At 35.2% G+C, this 15,052-nt stretch overlaps 1 long non-coding RNA gene across 4 annotated transcripts in view; it reads right to left on the bottom strand.

Moving 5' to 3' along the window:
• Positions 1-15,052, bottom strand: part of LOC145242687 (uncharacterized) — a 234,318-nt gene that overhangs the window by 51,571 nt on the left and 167,695 nt on the right. Inside the window, exon 1 of one of the 4 annotated variants that reach the window (XR_013862808.1) lies at positions 2,680-2,694. The exons of the other annotated variants lie outside the window; for them this stretch is intronic. This is a non-coding gene — a long non-coding RNA (uncharacterized LOC145242687). Of the gene's footprint in view, positions 1-2,679; positions 2,695-15,052 lie in introns of those variants that run through there. 4 annotated transcript variants of the gene reach the window in all.

Raw genomic sequence — 15,052 nt, 5'->3', positions numbered from 1 at the left:
AACCACCACAGGAAAGCTTAGAGGTATTCGAGACAGTATTTGACGATTTTTACATAGAACCCCCATAAGGCATGCCAGAACAACGACGCTCCGACAGAAAAGGAAAACGCACAGACCCCTTGCTGAACTGTCCCAAAAAGAAAATAAATTGATTTCACACCCGAGGAAATCAGTTTGGGAGAGGGATGTTGTAAGTGTGTAAAGCTCTCACCAGTGATCCCAAATTCGGGATCTCTCGTCTTCTGTCAGTAGATGTGGCCTCTTACCCTGTTGAAACTGCAATGGCCGATAATCGTCTTTTCCAGAGCGCTTTAACAAAATTCTCAGCGTCGCACGCTTGGTGTCGATTTCTGCTTAAAATACATTAGCTTCGCATGGGATCCAAAAGGTAAGACAAACTCAGAGACGTTCTGGTCTACTAAATATTAATTCACGAAAATTACATGTTTTTACATATGTACAATTATCAGTCCGTTTGTTTTACTTGATTTAATCTGTCCACAAACTGCTTGTAATTAGGATGGATTTAGATAGGGATCCTAAGCTAGCTGATCACCTCGTTACTCGTTACTCGAGATGTTTGACTTCAGGGAAAATTAAAATACCATTTTAAAAAGGGATTAATGGGGGCGCCAACCTGGAGTAGGTGGATGGTTAGCGCTAAATGCCGCATTTGGGACTTTTCTATCAAATACAGTCAGCACATCGCCTTATCTAGGGCAAACGCTGAAAACTGCTTAGATCCCTACAGATATATTAGTAAAGGGGGACGTGAAACGTTCGGCTAGCGAGCTAGTGAGAGTTAGGTAATTAAATCTAGGTCAGAACGAGTGTCTAACGAAGCCGTGGATGTCGATGCCTGAGCGCAATTTTTCACTTAGTTTAAAATCGGATAATTACATTCGTCAGATTCAGAGTCCGAAAGGGCACACCATAGTGTCGACTCGAGAGATTTGCACGCGGATTCCAGTGCATTTTGCGGAACACTTTAGCCACTTATCCATGCTCTTCTTCCACGAGTTGCTTTTTAGCTGGCTCGTCCCGCCTTTATTCGGCCAGAGCGGCTAGCTGTGGTCACGTTGGAGGGTGAGGTAGCTGCTGCTCTGAAGCAGGTCGGCTGCAACAGATTACGGGCGCTGTACTTGCGGATGTCCTACATATTCGATCCGATTCTGATGAATGTGTTAAATCACTGTTTTGACCTGGGATTCATCGCGGTTCAAGTTACAAAAGACGTGGTCAAATTCTTGAAGTAAGAAGACCGGTGTTTGGGTGGGGCTAGGTAATTACAGGTCCACAACTCTGTTCAACACGGATATAAAAATGTTGGGCAGAGTTCTTGAAAACCGTTTACAAGTTTTTATTACTGACTTGATCGAAAATGATCAGAATTAACCTGTGAAGAGGTGTCGATTCAAAACAATCTGAACTAGATTCGCATGATCATAGAGGGGTTAAAGCCGGTACGAAAGCCGCGCTATGTATTTTAGATGAGTCTAAGTCGTTCGATAGGGGTTCTTTGGGTCTGTTGAAGAGGTCGCCGGTTTTAGTTATTACTTCGTCAGATTGATCGCCATTCTGTATATTCAGCCGTTCACTGTCATCGGTCGGTTTATTGCCCTTGCTCTTCGTCCTCGCATTAGCACCTTTCCTGCGCAAATTGAGGACGGGGTCTGCTTGACTGGCCTTACGAGGATTGGTTTTTCCTTGTGGAACGCAAGCCAAGGTTACTGAACATGTCGATGATGTCACAGTGTGCGTGTAGAGCTATCATTAAATAATAGCGATGGTTAGGACACTAAAACTGTACGAGGGGCGTGGTCAATCTCAGCAAATCCGTTGACCTGTGGTAAGATGCCTGGTAGGGAGCCGTTGCCTTGCCAGACAGTTATGGTTGGATCGACAGCCCGGCTCGCATACTGGTCGTGTGGTTAGGACCGCGCATCCAGCTGAAAAAGAACTGGTCTTATATACAGGCAATGGTAGGAGCGTCGGTGATGGTATGGCTTTAAAGGGGACTTTCCCTTAAAAGTAGGGCGAAGGCGTGATCCATTTACGCAATTCCACTGATCCTTTAGCGACTGTCTGTACATCTGCATTTTCTCGACGAATACTGAAATGCTTTACGGGTGTTAACTGGGTCCAGAGACCTCGCACAGCCTAGGAGAGCCCTATATCAGGAATTAGTAAAGAGGGTAGCTTCGGATTATATTGGGGAGCGGCTACAGTTGTCACAGGTTGTCGCTAGCAGAACTTGGGTGCAACAGTAGGATTTGGCGCTGAGACACCCGTTCAAAGAGACGCAAAAAAGTAATTTCTTTCACTGGTTACCCTCATCCTCCAACCTGAACCTACTGAGCTACTTCGTCTGGTCATTCGTCGAGTACATCACTAAAATGGCCTAATACAACACCGACCAGCCTGAACGCCACCATTCCCTTAGTATTAGCCGAGTTCCTGCTGGCGGTAGTAGAAAAAGCATGCTCCCAGTTCATGTCCCTTATCGAACCGGGGATTGAGGCTGAAGGTCGTTTCATTGAATATATCTCAGTTATCAAGTTATCTATTGTTTTTTTTTTGTTTTTAATAAAAGTTTTTTAGTAAATGTATATGGTTATTTCATTTAAAGCAAAGCCTTCATCGTTTCACCTCTATATATGCTATTGACCTCTTCCCTACCTTTCTTAACAATTTTCCACGCTGTCTATTTTCGATTTCCTCCCAGTTCTAGCCGTTTATTTATACCCTTTTTTACTTAGGTAAAAGTTACATTAAATTATAAAAACATGGTCCTGGATTGACTCAGCAGAATGAAAGTTTCTGAGTGACTTTACAATGGGGGATATCTGCAAAGACGTCGCTGCAGAAACATGTACGCTCATATGTAGTTCACAGTGTTTGTATAAGAAAAATAATTCTCGACCTTAGGCAACAAGTTACGTTATATCTTAATTTACACATAAACTTAACTTTTTTTCATATAAATCTTTATAACTTTAACTTTATTGAAACAGTTTACGTCAAATTTCTTTAATTTATTTGTTTTAATTTTAAGTTTATACGTTTCCCAATAAAATGCTTATAATTTTTAGGCACGTTTGAATGCAAAACAAGTTATTTCATGTTGCAATTCTTTACAAAAAACAATTGAGGAATTTAGTGGAATTTTGTTAAAGCGCAATTTAATCAAATGTTTTGGTCTTTTTATGTAACCTCATCATTTGCAATTACAAACATGGGAAATTAATGTGATCTTCTTAGATAAAAAAGTAATATTATTTCATGGGAACTTCTTTTTCACTATTGTTTTGTAATTATGAGCCTGATAAAATATAACGACTTTTCCCGCGTATTATTGTTTGATTATAAAAAGTGCAATGGTTTACAACCAATAGTCAATAGATTCACAGTTGGTTTACTCACTTCAAAATCAAGATACCCTTTTTTGACGCGGAAATTTCCTTTTTTCTCTCAAAAACTGGAAACCGAATAATGACTAAAATGTCGATTTTACATTTAATATGTCTTCTCTTTTGTTTAACAATATTGTTCTGCGACGCAAACAAAAAAATTCGATGGAAAAAATCCGCTCCGACACGGTCTTTAATGCTAGTAAATCTTAAAGGTTCGCCAGACCTGGCAGACTCACAAGAGGAACGGTGTGAAACCTGCAAACTCTCAAAAGAAACGAACTGCGTAGGCAACCTAGGCTGTTATATCAGGCACAGACAACCAAACTACATTGACAAGCGCTTCAACAATACACCTAAAAGACAGTATGGAAACAGTTTTTCTGAAAACACAGATCCCCAAAACAAAACTACAAAAGCTGGCCTCCCAAAACAGTACTGCATACATATCAGGCCACCAAGTAATCCACCCGGTACAAAATAAATTCCTCTTACAGAACAGAAATAATGCCGCGTAAGACATTTACGATGATGACACATTTGAATATTACAGCATGCAATTGTGTATTTGAGTTCACTGGATTGACCAGTTGCAGACATAGAAATTGCATACACAACATAAAGTGATATATTCAAATGGAGAAATAATTAATAATAAAAATGTTTTAAAAGTATGAGGAATCATTTTAATATTTACCTTTTCGCTTGTTATTTCTGTTACAATATTGTTAAATAAATTTATTGCATATATGCTTCAAGTCATTGATTATATTTTTCAATACCTAATTTTTTTACATGTCAAAAATTATTACGGCCAATAAAATAAACTATTTATAAACAACATATCAATATAAATATAATACAGTAACTATAGGAGTGTATACATAGGCGCAACACATGAATCCAATGCGGATACCCCACCTTCCCATACATGGTAAATATTTTCCCGTAATTAGCACTCAATTTGTCTATTTTTCCAATATACTAAACTGTTTCTGTCAAGCATTGCTTTCCTTACATAATTATATTTTGAGAAATGAGAGTAACTTTCACTTTGTTTTAATATTCTACTGTTACTCTTAAGGAAGTGTGGCGCATTCAACTTATTTTCAAAAGCGTACCGCCATCTGTATAATAATTACTTCGATCCCATACATTAAAAGCCATGAATGGAAAATTATACTTAATTCTAGAAGATTTTTCTTAGGGAAACAATTCTGTACAGGTCTCAGAAATTGCGAATTTTAGTGGGTAGCTTTCTGTACAAGTCCTGGACTTTGTAATTTTGCAGGAAAACAGCAAATAGGCTTTCTCGTGATACCAGAGAAAAATTTGCTGGGATGCAAACGTATTCAATATTTTTATGGAACAATTCAGTTTTCTGATTAGTTGTGAGCAGATAAGACAGTTTCTCTCGCCCTTTTGTAAATATAACATTCCAACTTACTGTGACCATACCCACACCTTTTTATATAAAATATATTGCAACACATGATCTATTTTTTTAATGGCAAAGTCCTTTAAGTTTTCATTTAAAATTCTGTTCAAAAGTATTTATATAAAATATAGTGTAAAATTCATATAGAAAAAAAGAAAAAGTCATTTAATTCATTTAGATTTTTAAACTTGAGTATTCAGAGGAATGTACCCATTTTTAATCTTATTGAAATGTCAAATAATGTGTGTGTAACAATTGATAAATTTTAATTTTAAACGTAAGCATGTGTAGAGAAATCAATTTTAACTTTTTAATATTCAATTAAGTTCTATAATTGCATATTACATGCATATTTATATATATATATATATATATATGTATCGGAAAAATATTCACTTTTTTTGATAAATAAACTAATAAAATGCAACGTTAGACCACAGAAAAGATTTATCTAATTTCGTTAAATATTTAAGAGATTAATAGAAAATAAAAGTGAAAGATCAATTTTATGCCCGTCTAAAAAGATAAGTATGCAATAAACATGTGTTTAAAAGAAGATAATATTTTAAAATATGGCTATTTTTCATTGATTTTTATTTCTTTTTCATTTTTAATATATCATTTAAGTAAAAGTTAAAACAAATGTTACGCTTTTAGTGTATTAAAAGTTTTAATACAAACAAATAATGCAGTTTTACGTCTTGCACAGGAAAAACTTTTTCGGCTCTTTTTTTCTTGGTATGCAAAAAAGTTATTTAAAGATAAATTCCGATATATTTAGAGGCAATACGTTTTACTTTTTTTTTCTTGGTGGTTTTGTAAAGTTATCGAGTATATTTTGTTCCGATGCCATGTAATTTATAATAATGGATTTTTTACTTAATTTCCTGTGACGTGATATTTCATATATATATATATATATATATATATATATATATATATATATATATATATATATATATATATATATATATATACTATGTATGTACGTATGTGTGTATATAACTATGGTGATTTACTCCTTTCTCTGCGAATATTATGTTGGTTTCGTTATTACAATTAATTACTAGGGCAATTTCTATGGTTTTAGAACAGTCTGTAGAGCTGCCTTTAGATATAATGCTTCTTCTGAAAAATGAGAGAGCCTGAATCCGCCGCAAAAGAAGATAGAGATACAATCTGCTGCGTTTTAGATTCCCATAAAATAATAGGTTCATCTTTTGATAGTCGATATCAATTTCACATCATACTTAATCCATCTTCCTCGTTTTCACATCTGAATCTGAATACTCCTCTAATTTTTACGGATATTTGTATTTTCTAAATACTAAATGATGCTTCTTAGTTCTTTTAAAGAATGGGCGACTTGATTTGCTCTGTTTAAATCCTTTAATGTCGATCTTGATAAGTGTTTGATAGTTTGGGTGAGCTGCAACGTTTGCCTTAGTTAATAACGCAGTGGTTTTCGGAGCAGTAGAGGAATTATATCGATCAGCCGACGAAGGCAAAGAATTATTGACAGACTTGTGACGTTCCAATCTCTCAAAAGCACTTAGAGTGCTCATGACCTCCAATGTTTTCCTGATTCTTATTAAAGTTTTCATTTATTTTTATATATTTTGATGGATTGTACACATGCTGGCAGCTGCCAATATGGGATACGTCGAGAAGCCAGGAATAGAAATTAAAAGGGTAAAAGGCCTGCGCTGTGGTCGACAGTTTCGGAGTTGTGGTAATACATTGCTATTACAATTAGACGTTAAAACAATAACACAACCTAACTTCAGTTCAAAAATTGTTTGCATGCCTGCGTAGGTCGATAAGAAGGTTGCATTTAGATTAAAAACTTAGCTTACCTTTCTCATTCAATAGAGTTATATGTTTTATAATTAGCCGACCAGAAAAATAATTACTTATTATTTATCTACCTATCAGTTTTTCTAATTATAGGTGTATCTATCTATATATTTGTTTATTTATCTGTCTATCTATCGATCGATCTGTATATCTATCTATTGATCCAACTGACGAATTAAGGAAGAGATGTGAGGCTATGTTTTGATATGTTTATTAAAACAGGTCAGATCTTGTCAAACTGTGAATTTTAAAACTTTTCCAGGGAAGTTCAGAAGAGCTTACTAGTAGGGTGTGTCGTTTGTCACGAGTTCTCGTTTGCTAGAGCAAAGTCCTGAGTTGGATTACGAAAATGGTTGATGGGTTAACGAGTTTTCCCCTTTCCCTGAGAATGGTGTGACGTATTTCAAAATTAAGACTAGGAGAACCACAGAGGCCAGGGATTATCTTCCCATTCTTCTGTGTAACGACACAGGTTGAGAGATATAAAATCTTATATAGAACAATAATCGTCTTGCATCGTTCTAGACGTCTTTTTCTAACGGATTAAAGCTGCATAAATGGTCAGATTAAATTCTCAGGAAGACCAAAATGCAGTGGGCTAATGATGCAGTTAAATGCATGCTGTCAATGCATGTCTGGCACACACGTACGCATCAACACTTACACGAGATAAATCGGGCCGTAGAAAAGACTGTTGAAGGTATATGTAGATAAGACAACATATGGCTCAGATAGAGGGGAACAAATAGACATTTAGTAAGGTCACGTATAATCTCTACATATGTACAGTCATTAGAAAAACATAAAATATATACACCACAAGACACACAGATTGGGTCCTTACAAATACGTATATATATAACATACACATACAAATACGTACATATAACTTCTGGTTTAATAGACATTTAAATGAGTTTAATTTACGTTTTATGTCTGTGTTCTTAGTTTTATATGTTCACCAATAAAATGTTCACATAATGTAGGCATACGTGTCGATAGATTGAATTTGGGAAAATTTCTAAAACTAATTCATTGCAAACCTAATTTGAATTATTCATTGACATTTGTCTTTACCCAAATAATTAAATAATTTGACTGTTTTGTTACCTATTTAAACATGATTCAAAACGTATATTTTATTCGTATTTTATAATAACTGTAATTTTATTTCTGCAATATTTTATAGTCATTAGTAGAATAAAATCTCAGTTTTTACTAGGTATTAGTTTATGCTTTATTATAAAAGAAATCACTGTATGACTTGCAAATAAACTGCACAGAAGTAATTTAAAGCTCCTTCAAAGACTTTTAAAATTGTTCTGATTGCTAAATCAGGAAAATTCATTCTGCTAGTTGATATATTGCAGTCTGATATTAATCAGGAATCAAAATGACGACTACAATTTCTATGTTCGTTTTACCGATTCTTCCTTTTACTATAATGATAATATACTGCCAAGCATATCTGAACCAACATCTATGGATGCCAATCCCCATAGGCCGCCCTGGCCCACCAGGCGAACCAGGCCCAGCAGGCCCACCAGGTCAACCAGGCCAACCAGGCCCACCAGGAAAAAGCTGTTATGGTTGCAAACCCAAGAGATCGGATTGTAAGTACTCAAGCTGCAAATCGGTCTCTTCCAAAGGAGAGTGTAAATCCTCAGAATGCGGCAAATCCACTTCAAAATCATATTGCAAAGGCTCAAGTTGTGGCTCAAACACATCAAAATGGAACTGTAATGGCCAAATCTGCGGGGCAAGCCCTTCAAAAAGACGCTGCAGTGGCGGAAGCTGTAATCCAAGTCTTTCAAAAACACGCTGCAATGCTGGAAGTTGTAAGCCACGTAATTCGAAAGGATACTGCAAAGGCTCAAACCGTAAACCAAAGTCAAGATGCTCACCTGACGGACATTAAGTAAATATCGACCGCTCAAAAGATAATATTATCTGGAAAAAACAGCAATATATGAAAAGCTTCTGAAAATACATGAATAATTAGACAAATTTAATTTTGGGTGTCATACACTTGGATTTCCCTATAATTCCTCACCTGATGTCGCACCTGATAGTTATGGAAGTATCAAAAATGACGCCTAGGGAATAATCCGTATCATTACACATTTGTAGGGGATGGCAAACATAAGTTAAATACAATATCCTGGGGATGACAATACCGATGAATGCAAAACTTTAATCTACATTTAAACTAACTGACATTATTACTTCCTCAAGAAGTCTCTATGAAAACAACCCATAATATTAAAATGCAATATAAAGTGATTGACAAAACTACATTTTGACTTTAAGAAAATCTTATTAAGGTGTATAGATCAATTATTTTACTTTATTTAATAATAGATCTTTAATTCGAGCGATATATGCAGGAATAAATATAACAAGAAAATATAATCAAACGAATTTGCTTTTCATAAAAAGAAAAGTTGACGAAATATTTCAAAGATTTCTATTGTTTTTTTTCTGTATTTTATTTGTTATTTTATTCCTCTATTAAATCTATTTCATATCAAGATTGTGTCAAGTCATTGTTTTTATATTGGACTTTCCATACGTAAAAAGTAAAACGAAAAGAAATAATACGTTCTTACATAACCAATAAGTACAGATACATGCAAGTTTTATAAGAAAACATTTATGTAATGTTTAAACAATTATTTACTCACAGTTATTTTCTGTATTTCGTGTTGCATTGCGGATTTCAACACAGTTCCAGGGTAAACTTGTGTGTTAATCAACAATCACTATTTTCAATTTGCAGTAAATTCTCGTGACATTTACACGTCTACTGATGTTTCCGAGCAACAGTCAGAGTATTAAATAGACGAGCGACTGCAGAAATACAAAACGGATACAATATGGAGCTGGATGGCAATTCTCTACATCAAATATTGTCAAAAATTGCTTTTAAATGAAAGAAAAAATGTCATATATAATTTTTCTACCAACGCCTATATTATTACAAAATATTCTTCACTTAAACTGTAATTCAAGATATTAAAACATCGATGCTCTCTATCAGAAGACAAAACTCGTCTGCATGTTCTCTCTACTTCTGCCTCTCTAATGACCTCAATCCACTCATATACAAATTACTTTCACGTTAAATAAACCAATCTAAATAATTACGTTTGTATTTTGCTCTTTTCTATCGCCGAATCAGTTGCAATGCTGTATTCTATTACACAAACAATCATTGATAAACATTCATATTATGTTTTAATTCAACAATAAATTATTAACAATGCTTTACTAAGCTATTTGATAGTAAACATATTTTTTTATGATAAATTGTTCCGGCGGAATAAAAATTGTAAACAATTGTTTACGGAGCGTCAGATGCAGTAATGATTCTTTAAAAATGTATTTCACTGATTCGGATCTATTAGTTATCCCATACAAAATACGAGCCCATTAAATAATTTTCATGTGATAGCTCGAGTTGCTCACGTATACGAACACATACGCGCTCGCACTCACAGACACATGCACACATACACACACACACACACACACACACATACACACATATATATATATATATATATATATATGTGTGTGTGTGTGTGTTATTGCGCTCTTTTTACCACATGGAGCTCTCATACCCGGATTTCCTCCTGGAATTATTCCATTATAACACTATATATATATATATATATATATATATATATATATATTTTTATTATTTTAGCCCCCCCCCCTCTTTGGGTAGAGAACTGTCGTTAATAATCTCACCTGCTACTTAATTGGCTGAAAAAAGCGAAGCTCGTTGTTTGTTTGTTTACAAACAGGCGGTTTGAGCACTGTAAAAGTTGTGGCGTTGTCTATTTAAATAGACATTCCGACGAGTTATTTGCGAGCGTCGCTTCTGTGGTCGAGTGAGAGAACTGCCGACTGTCAACACGACGGTTCTAGGTTCAATCCTTGGCTTGGGAGAGATGCTAGTCTAGCGGCACTGATGAGTTGTGATACAACGAAACAGGGCTGTATGTCGATGACTACATATATATATATATCTATATGCTAGCTGGACGCCCGATCTTCCAAAATATATATGATATTTTTATGCAGATTACGTAGGTATAATTCTAAAATCTTTATTTTATAATTCCTCTTATTGTCTCAAATATCCAGAGTTCGTGCATAAATGTTTATTTTTATTCCTATTATAAATTGAATAATACCTTAACTATTCCAACACATATAAACAACAGGTTTACCATATATTAACGCCTCTCCCTGATGTTCTTTTCAATTTTAGAGGGGTCTGACTTTTCAATACATATATAACTTTTAGTAACAAACCAATAAATATTAACTACCCATGCTGGGTCACATAAATACCTGATTTAGGATCCAGGCGAGGGGCTAACACTCTCGGTGCTGATAGACCCGTAGGTCATCTCAGTTTATACGTCTAGTAAAAAGAAAAGTCCGAAGCTTAACACGTGCTACTGACCCCATACCTCTTGGCACAAAATAAAGGAGAGGGGTTCCTTTTCAGTCCTGGTCGGTGGTCTTCCTAGAGCTGCTACCTCACACAACAAACGGTTTGCAAACGTAATATGCTAAAGGAATGGATTCGCTGTGCCATTCGCACGGCTTTCATATGTCTTCGTTGTGTATTAAACAGACGCAGAAAGGCGATCACATAAACTTGACAGAAACACCCAATGGTTGGCCTTTATTCTTAATTAGTGTTATTCTCACAGTTTCAAACGCCCACCATATTCCCTCCTCCTACAACAGGGCACTTATATGCCAATTCAATTAGATCGTGTTGATCATGTATATATATATATATAGAGAGAGAGAGAGAGAGAGAGATCATATATGTCAATTCAATTAGATCGGGTTGATTTTTTTCTAACGGTTTGAGGGTAAAAGTTTGAAAGTTACTGGGTGCAGTTTCCAACTGATAGTACAAAAGCCATTACTCTTTTGTAGCACTTGATCAAGTGTATAATATTGGGGGGGTTGTAGTGCCATGGCGCGAATGGAAAGATACCCTGCACCGATCTCCGGTGGGCTGTTCACGAGACCACAATTCGGTAGATGAAAAGTCGACTGATTGTTTCTTTAGTTGCAGTCTAGTATTCTACACAAGCACGTTGTTCAGCATATTTCACTCTTTAACTGAAACTTTTAAATGAATTGAAATGTCAGTGCAATCAATAATTACGATCAAATCATGCCTAAACTGAAATCAAACTAATTTGCCTCCTACCTTGAGGGTTGCATTCACGAAAATAATTAAGATGATATTGAATATTTTTTCTCAGCACACATCCCGATAATCTTGGCACTAAGTGAAACAAACCTACTGTCCTCCATTCCCTCTAACCACATTAACATACCTGGTTATCTCCCACCTTGATGAACGGACTCATACAAACATATGCACTGTCTTGGAGTCTATATTGACTAGAGAATCAAAAATAGAATGAAACGACCAGGCATTGATGTCCTTTAAACTTTTCCTGCAGCATTGAATTTTCTATATTACTCTTGATTGACCCAGGACTGTATTCTAATCAATCAAATCTCTGACAGTATAGATACAGTGCTCTCCTTTGATACTAGTGCGCAAGTACATGTATTTAGTCACTTGAACGTCCGGCACACAAATTGGCTTGGTTTCTCTACTTAAACAACCTCAGCTGAATAACACATAGCTTCTTTCTATCTCATGTCCTACCAAAAGCAGTTACGTTTTCGATACGTTTCCCAGACCAGGAAGATCAGCTAGACTCACCTCTAGATCTATTTCTGACCACAGGTACCGATGATTGTATAACGAACGCATATAACCCCCTGGGGAATGCTGATCACGCTATGGGAATGGGAGAAATCGCCCTAAATACTTTTCCCAATGCTTAAGAGATCTTACTCAAAATAACAAGGTATTATAAGAAGGCTGACAAGGAGCGCATCGGGGATATCATCAAAGGTTTACCATGGGAAAATATCCCTTCTCCTCGTGCAGAACAGTGCGTAAATGAGACCACTGAATGGTTCAAAGCGGCGATTCAAGTTCATGTTTCTACGCAGAAGTTCTATACCAAACCCCACTCTCCCCAATGGTCTATTTCTACTTGTGCAACTGCCATTGCTCAAAGGCAACATGCATACCGCATATTTTTCAACAAAAATCCACTACAAACAGACAAAGGTTTATTGAAACTAGAAACATTGTAAGAAAGAAATAGCGACAGCTAAGAGAGAATACACGAAAACCACGAGAAAATGCATAGAAGCACAGAAATTAGGAACTCCTGGTTTCTGGAAAATCTATAACAGTGTATACATAATTAGCAACCAAATATTCCTCCAACATCCAACAATAATATGGTTGTTTGCACGGCAACCGAGAAGTCTAACATGCTTCCGAGTCTATTTGCTTTAAACTCTACAAACGACTCCTTCCCTGATTTCCCATCGCGGACTGACACTACTCCAGCTGATATGAAAGCCCCCCATTCCCATGTGCATGATATCATAAAATCCTAGACACCTAAAAAACATTTGCACCTGATCTTATCCCGGCTGTACAATTAAAAAACTGCTCCACTGAGGTTGCCCCAATTCTCGTAAAACTTTGCAACTAATGCCTTAAACAATCTTGCTTGAAAACTGCTTCTGTGGTACCCGTTAACAATAGTTCTGGCGAAAGACCTGAGACATTAAATTATTGTATCGTAAGCCGCTTTCCTTGTTTCCTCAAATTATTTGAGTCCATGGTTAATCAACGTCTAATCTATCACTTTAAAGTTGCTAATCTTCTGACCGACCAAGAATACGCATGTAGGCAAGCCCGTTCTAATGTAGATATCCCAACTCTAACCTCCAAATGTATATACTATACACTATGCAAAGCAAAGAATGGTAGGACAGAAACCGTAGATATATCCAAGGCGTTTCGCAGGGCATGACACGATTATCTTCTCAAGAAAATCAGATAAAACAGTATAACTTGGCGATGCTTAACGTAATTAAATATTTCTTTTATAAGAGCAGCATACACGTAAATTATGTCGTTTGGCTTGTGTAACTATATATTTCCTTGTAAATGTTATTTTTTTATCTACGAACAAAGGATTGTTTTAGGGCAGTATTTTTTTCGATTTTCGATACTTATCAGATCAATTTCTGTACATATTTAAGACGTATTTATTAGCATTGACTTGAATTTGAAAAAAGATATGTTAAGCCGTTTCAGAATCTATGATGAAGGACCTCTCACACACAAAAAATCATGTTATATATATATATATATACGTATATATATATATAAATTTATATTATTAATATAAAATATATATATATGAATTTTGTAATATATATTTTATATTAATATAAATATATATAAATTATATAATATATATTTTATATAAATCATATTAATATAAAATTATGTTTATATATATATATATATATGTATATATATATGTATATATATATATATATATATATATATATATATATATATATATATATATATAGGACATACTCTTTCAATAATTTTCTGGAATTTTTCGTACAGGCAATTAAAATTGTCGTAGACTCTCGAAAATTCAATATCTTATTGCATTAAAGCTTTTGAGATGACTGACCATTTTTTATGATTGCATGGGAAAATGAACAATTACAGCAGGGATTCGAATATATCCAACAAAAGCCATATTGTCACCACTATTGAATTTCAAAAATTCAATCTGAACATGAGGACACTTTTGAAAGAACTCATCTCAGTTACCAAATCCTGTACTGATCAAGCAATGATATCCTCACTAGTAGTAAGCGCAATAATACTACGTTTTATTTAAGCGCTGCCGCATATAATAAGCGTGGTATCAATGAAACTAATACTAGAACCCTGTCGAAAACACGTTTTCCCAGGGTCAAAATATTTAGATAGATAGAAAGTATACCTTCTATTTTCAAAATCAAAAACAAGAATCATCCAGAGCTACGAAGACGGGAGTGGTATAACTAAAGCAAGCGACCTTTGTTTATTCATATGCAACGCTCAATGCGTTTTTTCAGACTTTGTAGAATCCTGGGTCTTAAATGTCCGGAGCAGGCTTTGTCACTTATATTACTGTCACCACACTGAAATCGACGGATTCATCATTTATTTGTGAGAGAATAATAACATAGTTTAGTAAATGATGAATGCATAGCTGCTGCTGATACACTTCCATCTCCATAGTTGGGGTTGTTTTCTTAGAGGTTCGCACCTCAATAACTGTAACAGAGAGGCGAACCGTTCAGGTTATAATACATAAGTTAAGACATTATATAATTCCATCTAATCCTCGTATAATAT

The sequence above is a fragment of the Euprymna scolopes genome, chromosome 21 (assembly GCF_053919585.1).
Source record: "Euprymna scolopes isolate OS-2025 chromosome 21, ASM5391958v1, whole genome shotgun sequence".
In the NCBI taxonomy this organism is placed as follows: domain Eukaryota; kingdom Metazoa; phylum Mollusca; class Cephalopoda; order Sepiida; family Sepiolidae; genus Euprymna; species Euprymna scolopes.
This window is presented reverse-complemented; position numbering and strand designations above follow the sequence as displayed.